This window comes from Propithecus coquereli, unplaced genomic scaffold (genome assembly GCF_000956105.1).
Source record: "Propithecus coquereli isolate 6110/MARCELLA unplaced genomic scaffold, Pcoq_1.0 Scaffold5, whole genome shotgun sequence".
NCBI classification, from domain to species: Eukaryota; Metazoa; Chordata; class Mammalia; order Primates; family Indriidae; genus Propithecus; species Propithecus coquereli.
Window position 1 is genome coordinate 21,667,903 of NW_012150840.1, and position 15,904 is coordinate 21,683,806.

The 15,904-nt window shown below is 39.9% G+C and overlaps 1 pseudogene; it reads right to left on the minus strand.

Moving 5' to 3' along the window:
- Nucleotides 1–9,792: 9,792 nt before the first annotated feature.
- On the minus strand, nucleotides 9,793–11,743 carry LOC105819824 (annotated as a pseudogene).
- Between the last annotated feature and the right edge of the window lie 4,161 nt (nucleotides 11,744–15,904).

The window sequence follows — 15,904 nt, forward strand, 5'->3', positions numbered from 1 at the left end:
GCACAGGTTGACATATGGGGTGTAATTGTCTAGCCTTAGTCCCAACATACAGGCTCCCAAAAGACCAAATTTGTGAATCCATCATTTGCTTACAGTTATTCCCTGTTGGGGTGGGGAATTTTGCATATGTCTTCATAGACATTAATGCAAACAGAGTAGTAGAAAATAGTGAAGTTGCGTTGAGAAGTAGACACTGAGTTCAATCATTAACTGACTCACTTCTGAACCCTTGCTCAGCATTATTCATACTGGGGTTTCAGCAAAATGACAAACATAAGTCAAAGACCTTCAGAAGTTGCTCGTGCATGATCAACAGCATGAATGTTGAATTCACAAATGCCAAGCAAGAGTCAACCGTGTGTGTGTGTGCGCTAGGGTCTGAGTTCAGACCAGTGCAGAAATAACAGGAGCATTGTAAACCTTTTAACCTGCTAATCAAAAGTTAGAGGAATTCAGGTCGGCACATGAGCTTACTCTTTTTTGCCAGAGGGCTTTTCTCTTCAGAGTTTTTCTTTTCCAAGAACCATAGACATTTATTTTATTGCCACTTGATTCTGTTGCACAGTTTTTCCCTGGGCTAAGAATGGAATTACTAACATTGCGTGTTCCGTACTCTGAAAATCGCTGTCAGGTGTGAATTAGATGTTTTATTTGAAGATTTAAGCTCCTTCTCATCAGTCACAAAGGGAATTTTTATGGAATAATATTCCTTGGCACTAATATAATTCTTTTTGTCTTAGACTCACTAAGTGCTTTCTAACAGTTCTCTCCCTGCTGTCTACATTTCAATGACTCCCGTCACCTCTCCTTCTAGCATCACTGACAGAAGCTATATATGAACTCCCTCAAGTCTTCCAGAGCTGCTTTCGATTGACTATAAGTGGAAAACATTTGAATGATTGTTTCTGGATCCCTAGAGGAAGGAATAAGACAATTTTGATGATCTTCTGACATATTGTGAATTCAGAATTTAGGAGGGATGCCAAGGGTAAAATGTGGCCCCTCGAGCTGACAGATTAAAAACAAGCAAACAGCCACTCACTTCCCCCACTCCCTCTTACATACAAACAAACCCGCCAAAATTTTTCTTGATCTTCAAAAGATTACAAATCAGGACTTTAAATTATTCCACATTTCCATTTGGGTATTAAAATTATAACTGTTTTCTAGTTACTTACAGTCATGGCATATTTGAGTTGGAAGAGATGGTAAACACCATTAATAGTTATTAATAATCCAGCCAAATCATGCTATAGATGAAAGATCTCGGAGCAGAGAGATCTACTGACTTATTCAAGATTAAGCACAAAGCTAATTAATGCCAAACTGGGTCCCTGAACTTCTCCTTGCTCTTCCCTCCCACAATGTTATACCAACTCTGATAATCTACACCCTTCCCTTCCCTTCTCTCTTCTCTCCTCCTTCACCTCTTCATCCTCCTTTTTCTCCTTTTTTTCTTTAATTTTGTAGTTAGATTTTAATTACATGGACAAAAGTTGTTTTCAATGATGAGGGAAAACTATACTAATTAAAATGCACCTAATAAGTAGAAGAAAACGCACTAGACTCTCTTCCTTGCCACTGAGGAAGGCTTTTATTTGTACATTCTGTGTCACCCAAACCTTACATTATGTCATAGGGTTTTACTCACTAATTAAGGATTCTGCAAAACATAGATTGTCATGTGTGGATAGAGCTTGAAATGTGCCATATCTTGAAATAAGAACTTTAGGAAAAATGGCTTCAGAGTATCATATAAAACGACCATGGAGACCACATTCTTCAATAAATGGTCATCCTGACCTTTTATTCACCGGCAGTTTTTACCTTCTTAGCTTTAAGCCATCCTTTAGAGTTTAGATCATTTAAAAAACATTTTTTAATTCATTTTAAAAATCCCGTGGAAGAAGCAGCATAAGGTGTTGACAGCTAAAAAGGCAACACGCCAAGGAAAAAAGCCTGTTAGTTGACATTTTGAAAGGGATCTGAGATGTATGCTTCTAACTGCCTTTCCTTAGTGGTCCAGTGTTGCTTCTTACTCCTGTGTGATTTATATAACCCTCAATTACTGGGTAGCACCTGTGCAACAGAATCATATTATGTTAGTGCTGGCAAGGGACTAAGAGATCCAAAAACCACCATTTCATTGACGAGATTCAGAAGGGTGAAATGACATATCCAAGGTCACGTTCTATTAACAATTCTTCTCTTCAATTTGATTTATTTTGGATATAAAGGCAGGTTGTTCTTTACCTTCTGGAAAAATGGAATTTCAATATAAGAAAGATCTTTATGGTAATTTGGCCCTGGAGAATTTAAGTGGAGCAGGAAATTCCAAATTATGATTCCCACAACAGTTTTAAGTTGGCCACAGTCAGCAGGATCATTCAGGCAGAGTCTGTGGGATTACTACATTAGCGTGGTTTTTTTTTTAGCTTTAAAAAAGATTAATTGAATTTTAGATTATGTGTAAGCTTGGTAGCTGCATTCATTTGGGGAAGAACTTCTCTGTCAACCAAACACACTGCCTTCGGAGAGCCAGAAAGGGCAAAACTCCAGAGAGTCAGGCCTTTTTCAACAAAGGACCCTCTCTGGATGTGGGATGCACAGAGCTGAGACCAGGCAGAGTGCCACTGAGCTACTCTGCCAAGCTTGTTAAATTCTCTCTTGCCTGCCATAATCACCAAGTTAAAAGGGTGTTTTGTAGTCCTCATCTCTCTTAGCCGTCAGAGTTTTAGGATTCTTCCTCCTCCAAAGTGACAGTCCTGTCTGTCTTGATGCAGTTTGGCTTTCTATTGCTGGCTGTGTAGCACTTCTTAGAGACAATTGCAAACAATTATAGAAGTTTGGCAGGGGATTAGAGTTTAAAAGGTCTTTATAAAATCAATTTGAATGTCATTAAAGGAAAATATACTGTACCCCCAAAATAAAATAAAACTTTAGATAGAGTTTTTTTTTATTTCAGCATATTATGGGGGTACAAATGTTTAGGTTACATATATTGCCTTTGCCCTACCTGAGTCAGAGCTTCAAGCGTGTCCATCCCCCAGACAGTGCACACTGCACCCATTAGGTGGGAATATACCCATCCCTTCCTCCCCCTTCCCACCTGCCCGATACCTGATGAATGTTACTACTTATGTGTGCACATAAGTCTTGATCAATTAATACCAATTTGATCGTGAGTATATGTGGTGCTTGTTTGTCCATTTTTGTGATACTTCACTTAGTAGAATGGGCTCCAGCTCTGTCCAGGATAATACAAGAGGTGCTAGATCACCATTGTTTTTTTGTGGCTTAGTAGTACTCCATGGTATACATATACCACATTTTATTAATCCACTCATATATTGTTGGGTACTTAGGTTGCTTTCGCATTTTTGCAATTGTGAATTGTGCTGCTATAAACATTTGAGTGCAGGTGTCTTTTTTGTAGAATGTCTTTTTTTTTTAATTTGGGTAGATGCCCAGTAATGGGATTGCTGGATCAAATGGTAGTTCTATTTTTAGCTCCTTGAAGTGTCTCCATATTACTTTCCACAGAGGTTGTACTAGTTTGCAGTCCCACCAGCAGTATATGAGTGTTCCTATCTCTCCGCATCCATGCCAACATTAATTGTTTTGGGACTTTTTGATAAAAGCCATTCTCACTGGAGCTAAATGAGATCTCATTGTGGTTTTGATTTGCATTTCCCTGATGATTAAAGATGCTGAACATTTTTTCACGTTTGTTGGCCATTTTTCTGTCTTCTTTTGAAAAGTTTCTGTTCATGTCCTTTGCCCACTTTTTAATGGGGTTTGATTTTTTCTTGCTGATTTTCCTGAGTTCTATGTAGATTCTAGTTATCAGCCCTTTATTGGATGTGTAGCATGTGAATATCTTCTCCCATTCTGTTTACCTTTAACTTACATTCTTTTCCTAAAATTATGTAAGAATCCCCTTAGTAATCATTTCTTACCACTCTCTAATCTATACAAGTGGGAACAGAGGTGTGGAGGAAGTAGGAGTCTTGGGTAAGATCAGGAGTGGCAGAGAAAAAAACCAAAAGACTAAAATCTAGCATGTAGTACTTGAAAATAAAATTGAAATGTTGAAGAACAAATCAATCCAGGTTTATGAATTCCCAGTTATTACTTTGTTCATTACACCATGATTACTTGCTCATTGGGTCTGTCCTCTGAGTCCCTTATCTCCTTTACTTTCAGATGACCCCATTAAAACTGATTCTGGCTGACCTGTGTTCAAGTTGGGACACTCGAGTCCTCATTCACCAAGCAGTCCCAAGGTATGTCTTTCCACATGGCTTGAACAGGCGCTTCAATCAGTGTGCTAATTTGGGATTGCTGAGAGCACAACTCCCTATCTACTTGTTTCTTTTAACACAGACATTTTTAATCAAGTGCCTAATTTGGTCCTGGGAGATTTCACTCTGCTTTAATAATACATGTGACAAAATTTACCTCTTTGCTTTCAAAGTTGTTAATTATGGAATGCATTTCAAATGAGCTACCATGGCCAAGAAATCATCCCTTGTAGATGCTTATATACTGTAATACTGGGAAGAAGTAATAAGCAATGAAGGGTTATGAAACCCCTCTCCATAAGGACAATGGTGCTTTGGGGGAACCAAACAGGGTAGTCATGAGGACTTTTTGGAGATGGGCTTATATCAATTGTTTTCAGGTTATGCTACAGACTTTATATAACCCAGAGGGCTTAACCTGCTTTCAAAGCAGATGGAAGAAAAAAAGATTTAAGCAGGGAGGCCTCAGACAAATAAATGGGCTAGGTCACTGATCTTTTTAAGGAAGTAGAATGTGTTGCTTCAGGGGAAGACAGGTTCTTTATGCTTTCCACAGTGAGCATAGCCAATTGCAGGTTGCTCTAGGCTTTTGGTGAACTTTTGGTGTATTCTCAAACTCACATGTGTTGTGAATTCTTACAGTCACAAAAGCCATTACTTCTTAATAAATTAGCAGTAGGTTCCCAAGAGATTTGTAACAGGGCCTCTGGTCTTCAGACATAAAAATGAAGTTTAAATACTGACGCAGTTAAAAAGATTTAAACAATCATCTAAATTACTGTGCCTTAAAAGCAGCAGAACCTCGCCAACCCATTTGCACACGTTAGCCTCAAAAGATAGCTTTTAGTGGCCTAGTTCCAGAGCTTCTTCCATTATTTTCCCATTACCTGAAATGATTAGTGGGCTTTGCAAATGTCTTCAAGTGCCATACAAAATATTTACTTTAATTCTCTATGGGACAATGTCTTAGAAAATATGATTGCTCAGAAGTTGAAGTGCGAAATAGGTCTTCATAGGGTGGGCATTTTATGTCATCTACTCAAAGGTATGCTTAGTGTTGGACCAAGAGCAAGAGCAAGATATAAGACAGTTAAGAAAAGCTTTCCACTTTGTTTTATGAGAAAAGCCAGGGATTTTTTTTCTTTTTTTTTAACAAACCAAAGACTTAATCCAGATTTACTAGGCATTACAAAGACCTGTGGAAAACAGTCTGTGTGGACCAGTGCAAAGTGACGTTGCCTTTGTACCCATCAACAACCAAAAAAGTAGGTTAACTTTTGGAACACATGGATGATGCTAATTTTTCTTCTGGGAACTGGCCTAATATGAGAAATGTTGCCAGTGGAAACTAGGTACTTTGCAGAATAATAAAACTCTTATAGAAAAAAGGTAAAATATGATTAGTATTGGGCGAGCCAAGGAAGACTGAGAGCCATCACTCCTGTTTGTTATGCAAGGAGAAACTATGGTGACTATAAAGAGTGCTACAGTTGTGGTTGATTCACTTGACATCTTTGCCATCAACCTCTTATTTATCAAATGAGGCATTTGGAGAAGATGATGACAAGGAGCCCTTCCACTTCTAATATTGTTTTGGTCCAGATGGTGATGCAGCATAGAATAAGGGAGAGACAATTATTGCTGAGGGTCTCAGGAGGCTGGTGATAATTGTAACTCTTCTTCTAAATTATTGCCACTACTTTGGACATTTAGATGATTTTCAGTTTTGTTCAATGCTATACTGAATATTCTTTCACATGAATCTTTCTTTGAAATAAATTGCTAATGCTAGATCAAAGGTACTCACTTGTAAAACTTTTATTCTATTACTAGAACAAAACAACAACATTACCCTCTTACCAGTTATATAATTTTGCCCATTTTGAAGATGATAGACCAGAGACACCAGCTGCTAGATTGTCTCAGAAAGAAGGAAAAGTTTTAGATGAAAAAGAACAAACAAATAAACAAACTAACATAGATTGGGTATTATCTTGAGGGAAATGTGCCAGAACCTACCAGAGACTCCATGGGAAGAAGTTGTAGAGCAGAGCAGGAAGGAGCAAGGTGTCAGCAGCAGAGATCAACCCCTGAGAGGCTTGGAGTCCAGCGACAAGGGTAGGTGGAGCAGTTTATTTCTCCCCCCTCCTTATACCTCTGATGGATGGTGGGTTCTTGAGCTGCTGGAGAGACCTTCTGTCCACAGCTGCTGCTTCCAGTGAGCTGGGAGCTTCTTGTGGACAGGGTACCAGGCTCCCAGCCCCTCTGGGGTGCTTCCCACTTGACAGATCCAAGCCGGGACAGCAGGTGCCATATTGCTTCTCTACTCACCATGCACCTTTGTTCTTGCCAGAGGGCTTCAACTCCTCAGGACTTGTCTTGCTCATTCCCACACAGACATTTTCCTACTCTGGCCCAGACTTCTGGAGCCACAGGGGTCCTGTGGGTGCTAGGTGACCTGTGTGAGTCCAGTGTCCAGACATTCTGGCCAGGTGGCCTCCTGAAGTGAAGGATAGGCACAACCATAGTGCTAGCATTCCTCCATTCGGACTCTTTCTCTCCTTCCCCTCCCCACTCATGGCAGTGGAGAGAGACAATTGAGCCACCACACCAAGGCTTACACAGAGAGTGGGGCTCAGACCTTTTCCTCTTTGGGTCCTACAGTGGACTGAGGGGTGCTTGAACTGTGAGCTCCCTGCCAGCCATCTCTCCCTGTTGCTGCTTGCCTGGCAACTCCATCAGAGTGGGGCATGCCCTGAGGTGGAGGGACATCAAACCTGCTTGGGCACCCCATGAGCAACTTGGGACCAGTGTGCTTCTCCCTAGCATGATCAGGGATTGATCTTCAGGGATCCCAGGACAGACCCACAGGCATAACAATGAAAACCTACTATTATAGGAAAAAAAAAATTCCCTCTAGCAATGGCTGAGTTCTCTGAGTCATCACACACACAAACACACACACACACACACACACACACACACACACACACATCTCAACCTTATATTCAATATATGTATTTTGACCTTATGTTCTCTCTCTCTCTCTCTCTCTATATATATATATATTTCAAACTTATTTCTATAATAAGTATTCCTAAATCCTGTTCTAATCCCTCTATTGCCTAGAATATATGTAGAAGTGATCTTAAAAGTCACCTATATGACTTAGCCATGTCCCTTATTAGAATTGAAACCAGGGGGTCAAATGTCTTGCCTATCATCACACAGTTCTTCATAAATAATAGTAAAGAGTTCTGGAATAATGAATGTTTATGAATAGTTGTCACGGTGGCAAATAAAACATGGTGACATGTGTGGCATGTAAGGAAGCAAGATATTAAGTAGTCCCCCCCCCAAAGTTTAAAAAAATTCATGTTAGACTTGTGGAAAGTCCCAGGCCTATCATTTATGAGACTCATGGTACCCTTGTGAAAGTCACTCCATCTCTCAGGATCTCAATTTTCTTAACTATAAAATAAAAACTCTTAGATCAGATGAAACCTCCATTCTCTTCTACAGTTAATATTCAAGCATTTTCTCCAGGTCATACCAGTGGCATGCTAAAAAAGCTGTTGTTTTAGGAAAGCATTATTGCAAGTCTATGAAATATCAAGATTTTCATCTGTGTGCGTTTTTATTAATTGTCCACAAGCAGAAGATGACAGATTAAAGGCCTGAGTTTTATTTTCAAAGTCATATAACCAAGCCAGAATTTAAATGTTATGTTGAAGAATAAAGTATCAAAGTAATCTAATGAATTTAGGCATGGGTCCTATAATAGCAATTATTATACTTTATGGGGTGGATAATGAGGTCTATTCTCAGAAAAATGTTGGGATTTCTTCAGCCAAAATGAATTTACCAGATTTTCACACAATTTAAGAGGAGCCTATTGTAGAGTTGTGAGTGTTTTAAACCAATCATCAATATGTCTTATTTTCTTTTCTAGATATATTCCACAAAAGGCCTAAGATATTCACTCTGATTTTAAGAAACTTAGCAGTGTAAGAGGCAAATGTATACCTAATAATTATAAAACAACTTAATAGGCAAAGTAATAGAGATAGGGTTAAGATATAAAGGAATCAAAATATCCCTTCTATCCCAGCCTTAGGAAGAGAGATGCAGTTAGGGGTGGTTTCCAGGGAAGGCAACACCTAGGGATGCTAGGTGGTTCGCAATAGGTGACACTACTGATTAGTGGCAGAGTAGGCACTAGACTAGGATTTCACAGTCAGTCTCTTTCCTGAGTGTCTAAGTTCTTACTCCACTTTCAGGAATTGAATGGAGGAAAGTTAAATGATGAAGTATTCTCTCCTCTACCCTACAGAACCTCCATAAATATACTTAACATTTGTCCATGAAACAAACATAAGTATCTCCAGAAGGACAGTAATTTTCTTATTATCAAAGCTTCTCTCTGTTGTTAAATGTCCACCTGTTTATTGATCTGGCATTGTTCAGGTATCTTCTTCTGAAGAGTACTTCTGAGTGTCCTAGTCTCAAGGAGTACATTGTCCTTCTTTGCTCTCTCACACTGAATATATCTGACGTGACACTCTGAAGGGATGGAGGTAAAAGGCAATGTGTAATTATTTGTTGCTAAGAATAATCAAAGTACATCAGCTGATTTTATCATTAGTTCATGCAGACCCATGTGTAGAAAGGTAAATTTATTGTCTTAACCGAGGCATTGAAAGTCAAAAAATCAAATTTTTTCTGTTTTACTGTTTAGTATGAACCATTCTTCATCTCTCGGCATAGATAATCCATCAGATAGTCAAGGGCAAAGGAAATTCTTTACTCATTTTTTTCCCACATCTCCAGAGTACATGACACATAAGAGAAACACAATATATTTTTGTTGATTGTATGGATTAGTGAATGAATGAACCAAGAAATAAATGTAGAGTTCAATGTATTCATTACTTGATTTGGACCTAAGTATAATCAAATCTCTTTTGACTTCCACTTAATAAATTCTCTGGATTAAACACTCTGTTTTCTTACTGTATTAAACATTACGGTGGATAAAATTGTTGGTCCCAGTTATTCCTCTACTCTGCAGCCACACTCTTGACATGGCCTCATGATGGGTGGAGTATACTTCCCTTCTCTGTGACTTTGACTTGGCCATATGACTCACTTTGGCCAATGGGAGGCTAGGATATCTGACATACGAGGAGGCTTGGAGTGTATTTGCATGATTTAGCCTAGCCCTCTTGTCCTGTCATCACGAGAAGAATAGGTCCCAGGTAGCCATTATCCTTTCAATCTGGGATCCAGAGTAAGATATATAAAGCATGTCTTTGTTGTTGCTGTTGTTAGCATTTAACTTGTTTTAATGTTTCTTCACAAATGGTGAAAAATTCTGAAGCACAGACAAGGAGTAATCACAATGTTGTGGCCAACATTATAAATTTAAAACATTTTCTGGTTTGAAAAACAAATCTGGTAGTCAATGCAGCTCTGTGGGTCTCTGCGTCTAGTAGGGTCGGTGTCTGCACTCCTGACAATGTTTACCTTTATCAGTTTTTCCAGGTCCTCCACATCCACCTCTTCTTCCTCCCATCTATTCCATCAAAGGTTCGGGGCACCCCTCAGGGCCACCTTGTTTTCCTCCACCAAAGCCACCTTGGTCCATGCCCTGGCCACCACAGAAGCCACCTCTGTCTTCACATGGCCACCTCTGAACATTCCACCAGGTCCACTATGGTCCATGAGGCCACCTCTTCCACCCCACATACCACCAGGGTCACCTCTGCCATGATCACCACCCAGGGACACAAAGGGTGGTGGGAGGAAGCTTTCAGGCTTTGGGGCTTTACACTGGTGGCATTCCATTCTCCAGGTGAAGTTCTAGTTTCCACAACCCGGATTGGGACACTGCCAGTCTCCAGCTTGGAGTGTTGGACATTTCCTCTTCTGGAGGGGTTCCTTTGAGAACCTCGGGCCTCTCTTGGAGGGAAACCTCCCGTACCTCCTCCATGGCTTCCCATGTGACCCATGGGTCCCCCAGGACCTCCTGGGCCTCCTGGACCTCCACGGAGTGGTGGTGGCACCCCTCCCTCACGGGGTGGCATATCACTCCACGTGCTGTTTACTGGAGGCTCCTTCTGACCAAGAGAGACTTTAAGTTTGCTCCCTTGAAAATCTTTCCCATCAAACCACTCCATGGCAGCCTTGGCAGTTGGTGGGTCTTCATGGGACACTGTGGTGTCACCTTTGGGATTTCCTGTTTCCTTGACCAGGTAGATGTGGATCATGGATTGCCCAGTTCTCTTGTTCATCTTAACAACCCCACATTGCTTAAAGAGATCTGCCAGATCATCTAGAGTCACATTGTCATTTAATCCTTGCACATAAATTGCACTGTTGCCAGAGTCTTCATATAGATCTGTGGGTGGGCTTAGATGAAGATCTGGTCCTTCATCCATGGGTCCACCAGGCTTACTGAAGCCACCTCGCTCTCCAGCGCCCATTCCACTGTGTCCTCCTCCCCGCCCACTTCTGCTCATGCCTCCACGATCAAATCGCCCTCTTCCCCTGCCCCTGTTACCAGGACCACTCATGCTCCAGTTCAATTCTGGTCCAGAAAATCCTCTAGACTCTTGCCCATAAACACCCATGCTACTAGAGTTGTCCTGTCGGAATGAACTCTGCTGCCCGTAGCTGCTGCTCTTTTGGCTATACTGACTTGGAGCCTGGCTGTAGGATCCAGTTTTGGGGGATGACTAGTGGGAGACTGCTGCCCATAGCTGCTTTGTTGACCATAGCTACTCTGCTGTTCATATCCGCTCGGTTGCCCATAGGTGTTCTGCTGAGAGTAACTGCTCCGATCATAACTAGTTGGCTGTGTAGGAGGGCAGGATGGAGGTGTGGTGACTGGCTGCATGGGGTAGCTCCCAGGTACCTGGGGATAACTGTAGTTACTCTGTCCGTATCCTAGGCTGGGCTGGTTGTAACCCCCTGTGCTAGATTGAGGTTGCCTAGTCTCAGCAGGCTTGCTACCATCTTGTGGCCTTGTAGGTGCGGTGGCTGCCGGCTGTTGCCCATAGGCTGGGTAAGCAGGCTGAGTGCGACATGCAGACTGAGCTGCATAGGAGTCCTGGATGGTCGTGACTTGTAGCAATGGTGGTATCATAAGCACCAGTGCCATACTCCTGGACAGGCTGGCTGTATGTTTGGGGGGCAATTGGAGTAGTATAACCAGTGGGAGGCTATCCATAAGAAGTCGCATAGGCGGTCTGCCCATAGGTTGCAGTGGTCTGAGCTTGGGTATAGCTGACATCAATGGGCTGTCCATAGGTTCCATAGCTTTGTTGCCCATATGCCTGGGTGGTTTGTGCATATCTTTGAGTGGGCTGGGCGGTGTAAGCACTGTAGCCTTGCTGGGCTGCAGCTTGGCTGTAGGTACTATAATTCATGGATGCCATTTTCTCTCCTTCCTCCTCATGCTCTCAATGCCTGTCTCCATCTCCCATAAAGCATGTCTTATCCTAGCCTGCAGCCTGGGACTAAGTTCAGCTGAACCCCTTGGGATCCAGAAACTTGTGAGTGAGAAATGTAAATATTTGTTGTTATAAGACACTCTGGTATGTGTTTGTTATTAAAGCATTATTATGGCAATAGATAACAGAGATGAACGGATGATTCATGCCCCTAGTATACTGAACATTCCTGAATGCTAAACCCACCATTTGCTCCCAACAGTTGAGTTTTATACTTACCAAGAGTCTTTGTTCCTAAACCTGGGTATTAGTTATGCCCATTATTCTAATTATGTAATGTACTTAATGTTACATAGGCCAATGGATTATGTATTAGAGAACAAAATTGTCTCTATAAAACAAATGCTTTTTAAACACTTCATACAGGCAAATTGTTAAAAAAAAAAAAAAGCTCAATTAGGTATTGGTGAGAGTTTTTAAAAGGCTGGAGAAAAATAAATATATAGAAAAATCTTGCATTGAGATAGCTTGCTGGAGGTCTTGGATGAGGCAATACATGTAGTTTTATGCAGGAAAGGTAAGCTAAAACTGATTATTGGAGACATCCTCCCCAAAAGGGCTTGATCTTCAACAAAAGATTTTTGAGTGAATGTTCATGTATTTAAGGTAAAATAAAATGCTTAATCTATGTTTGTGTAAATTTTTATGATCCCCTTCTTTGACCAATTTTTCTGATTAACTGAACAAAAATTATCCCAATTCCTTTTTATTAAGAATGTCATAAATTTGATACCACACTGAAAATTCTTTCTTTCCTTCTTTGTGAATATTCTAACATTGTTAGTATAAATTACAAGTATCAATGTTAGAACAGCCTTTTCTTCACAATGAACATGTAAAGAGTAAACTTTCCTTTTCAGCTCCTGCCACTCTTTGCATGCTTAGATCTTACTCTGGTTTGTAGATTTGCAGTTTGGTCAATAACTTTTGTTCTAAAGGAGGACACTCTTTAATCCAGATCACACTTCCTGGTTTGCTCATTAAGTTGCCTTTTTCATAGCAGTTGACTGAGTTTCATGAACACTGACTGCTTGTGGTTATTCCAACTTTTTTTTTGCTCCCACAAAATCACAACCCAGAATCATTTGGATTTGAACAGATCTGTGAACGGACAGGAAAAGTCAGCCATAGTGCCCTATCTTCACCTGGCCTTTCGGATGCCACCAAATAAAACCAACACGTACGTTATTTACCCCAAATCCTAAATCTTTGCAAAGTATGTATGAAACAGAGCCAGTTGTGGGGGAAAAATCACTAACATTTTCCATGCATCTGGACTTGGCTTTGGGCTTGGGAGAACTTGGATTTGTTTCAGATTTTTAAAGAAAATATTGTATATATTGATTGATGAAACATGCTGCTGGTAGTGGTTTTTGAGATGCTGTCAGTCACCTCCTTGGAACAATTCTGAGATGAATGCTTTGTGGCATTTTAGGATCAAAAATCAATCTATAGGTGATGACATTCAATCACCACTGACTGTGGTTGGAATCGAAAAGAGAGCTGCAATTGGAAAAGCAAGTTTCATGCCACATTACCCATAAGTCAATTGCTTGGCGTGTAGGGACAAACTGCACAAGGAAATCTAAGAGCCACTCAGCACCAGCTCACCAACAGTTTGGGACACATGTGAGTAATTTGGAAAGAAAGGGAGTTTTGGCCCAGACATTTGGTTTATTCCAGTTTCAAAAGTGTCAGTTCTCACCTAGTCAGAAAAGGTAGACAAAAAGGCTTGACTTTAATAAAGTACATGGACTCTAGACAGTTTTAATATTAATACAATGAGATTAGCATAGGTTCACAAACCAACAGATTCAAAGACACTGGATCAGCTAAAGAAAATCAGGCCATGGCTTTCAAGGAAATTGAATATATTCTTCCACTTTAGGATATTATTTTTCATTAGAGTTTCTTCAGATTTTGAAAGAATAGAGGTATTGAACTATTAATAATTTGTTCCAGGCAGATGTAAAGACATTCTTGGCTTAGTGGTATGAAAAATGACATTAAAAAAGTGACTGTGGGCATAATATATTGGCATGTATAAACATTCATGGGAAAATTAAAAAATAGGCTGGTAAACATCCTTGAAGACTAAAAGTTGTTGATCTTATTTATTATTATTAAATAATAAACCAACACCAGAAAATATGTGTCTGAGGTTGGTTTAATATTACTGATATAAACTATTTCCAGTATGATCGTATTTGAGATATCCACCTTAACAACAGAAACAACCAACATGTGGTGGCTATGATACAGTGAAAAAGTTGCTGGAATGGGAATGAAAAGACACCCATATTTGAGTTGAGGCTATACTACTTTGTAGTCCAGAGACATTTGAGAAAACATATGGAGTATTATGTTATTATCTGAAAACAGTACCATGTTATTATCTGAAAACTGTCAATATAACCAACCTCCCTGAATTGTTGAGATGTCATAATACATGGAAGTAATCTGTATTTTAATACTACCTTATATTTGACTAGTATTTTACAGTCAATGGAATGATACACATCTCATTCTAGACTCATTTAGATATTCATTTAGCATTTAGATACTCCAATGTCTCCAGCCGTTTACTGGAGTTATTTGCGTTTTGTAACAGAGGTGTTTGCTGTCTTGTAGACAATAAGGGCAGCTGCAACACTGACATGGGCAGAGAGGGAGGTGTGTTAAAGAAACTTCATTGAGCTCTGGCCACGCTGACTCTGCACAGGGTTCAGTGGCCTTTAACCCCTACAGTTGATAAGCATTCTTGGGAAGGCATAGCTTTATTAAGCACTCTGCTGACAGGCTGCCCTTTATGATCTGAGCAGATGGCAGTCACTGCTCTCTTTGCCTCTTCCCTCCTACAAGCCCAACTGTCTTTGTGCCTAGAGAAATCAAAGTGAATAATACATAGCTATTGGTAACGGATAAACACAAACTCCAGCTTTTTTCTATTTTAATTGGACCCTCAAGCAGGTAAACAGGAAGAGAGTGGCAGCTACAACACCCAGCCTCAGATGCGTGATGCTTTGTCCTCTGCATGTGGAAACAAAGAGTCCTTTATTCTGATCTCAGCGTGGTTATTTTTCACACAGAGAAACATGGGAGCAGTTGATATAGATAGACTCCGTTCTTATCTGATTTTATTTCATCACATCTCCATTATTCCTTTTCTTTCACATTAATTCTCTTTTTAGTATTTGTAGATACTTTCTATTATACACCCTCTTAAATGGTAACAAGCCAAACTTAGTGGCTAAGCAAATGCCTTCAGAATCGGATCTGATTCATTTTCCTCATTTATTTTGGGGCACACTGCTTAAACATTGGGTACCTCCCAAGGCTAAGATACCTCACTGAAAAAATGAGGGAAATAATAGTAACTTCTTTAGTGGATTATAGGTCCATTAATGAAACAATTACTCTAACATGATTACTCTGTCCCAGACAATATACTAAAGTGCTTAGTAAAATTTTATAAAAACATTTGAATTTCTTATAACTGAAACAATTTCAGGCAGATTAGAGCCTTCAATAATTTATGTGTAGCAGTACACGGAAGGAGACTTTGACATTTATGCTGGTTGATATTATCATAGTTGGTGGTCGCTTCCAGTTTAAGAGATTGAGAAAGTAGCTATGTTTTATTTTTATTTCTGCAAGAGAAAATAAAGGCTTCTAAATGATAAAGTCTAACCCCCACATACCAGGAAAGAGCTAACTGTATGTGGAGCCTTCTTTTAAGGCCATTTTAGGAAAACACGGAGTCAGCGAACTTTCCAACTCATCACGAATTCCGCAGCTTGAGAAAGTTATGTTAATGTGCACGAGATGATGGCAGTGTTTTAGGGTAATCTATCTGCTAAAACATTCCTGTGTCATCCATTAAACTTGTTACCCAGTGGGATATCTATACAATTGATGAAAGAACCAGCAGTCTCACTGATTTCCATTTGAAGTGAAATATATTTTCTTGGTAAATCTCAGCATTAAGATTTTATTTTCTTAAAGTTGGATTGAAGCAGAGAAGAAAAGGGGCAATGCAAAAGACAAAGTAAAAAAAAAAACAGTTAAGAACTTTTTATTTTTGTG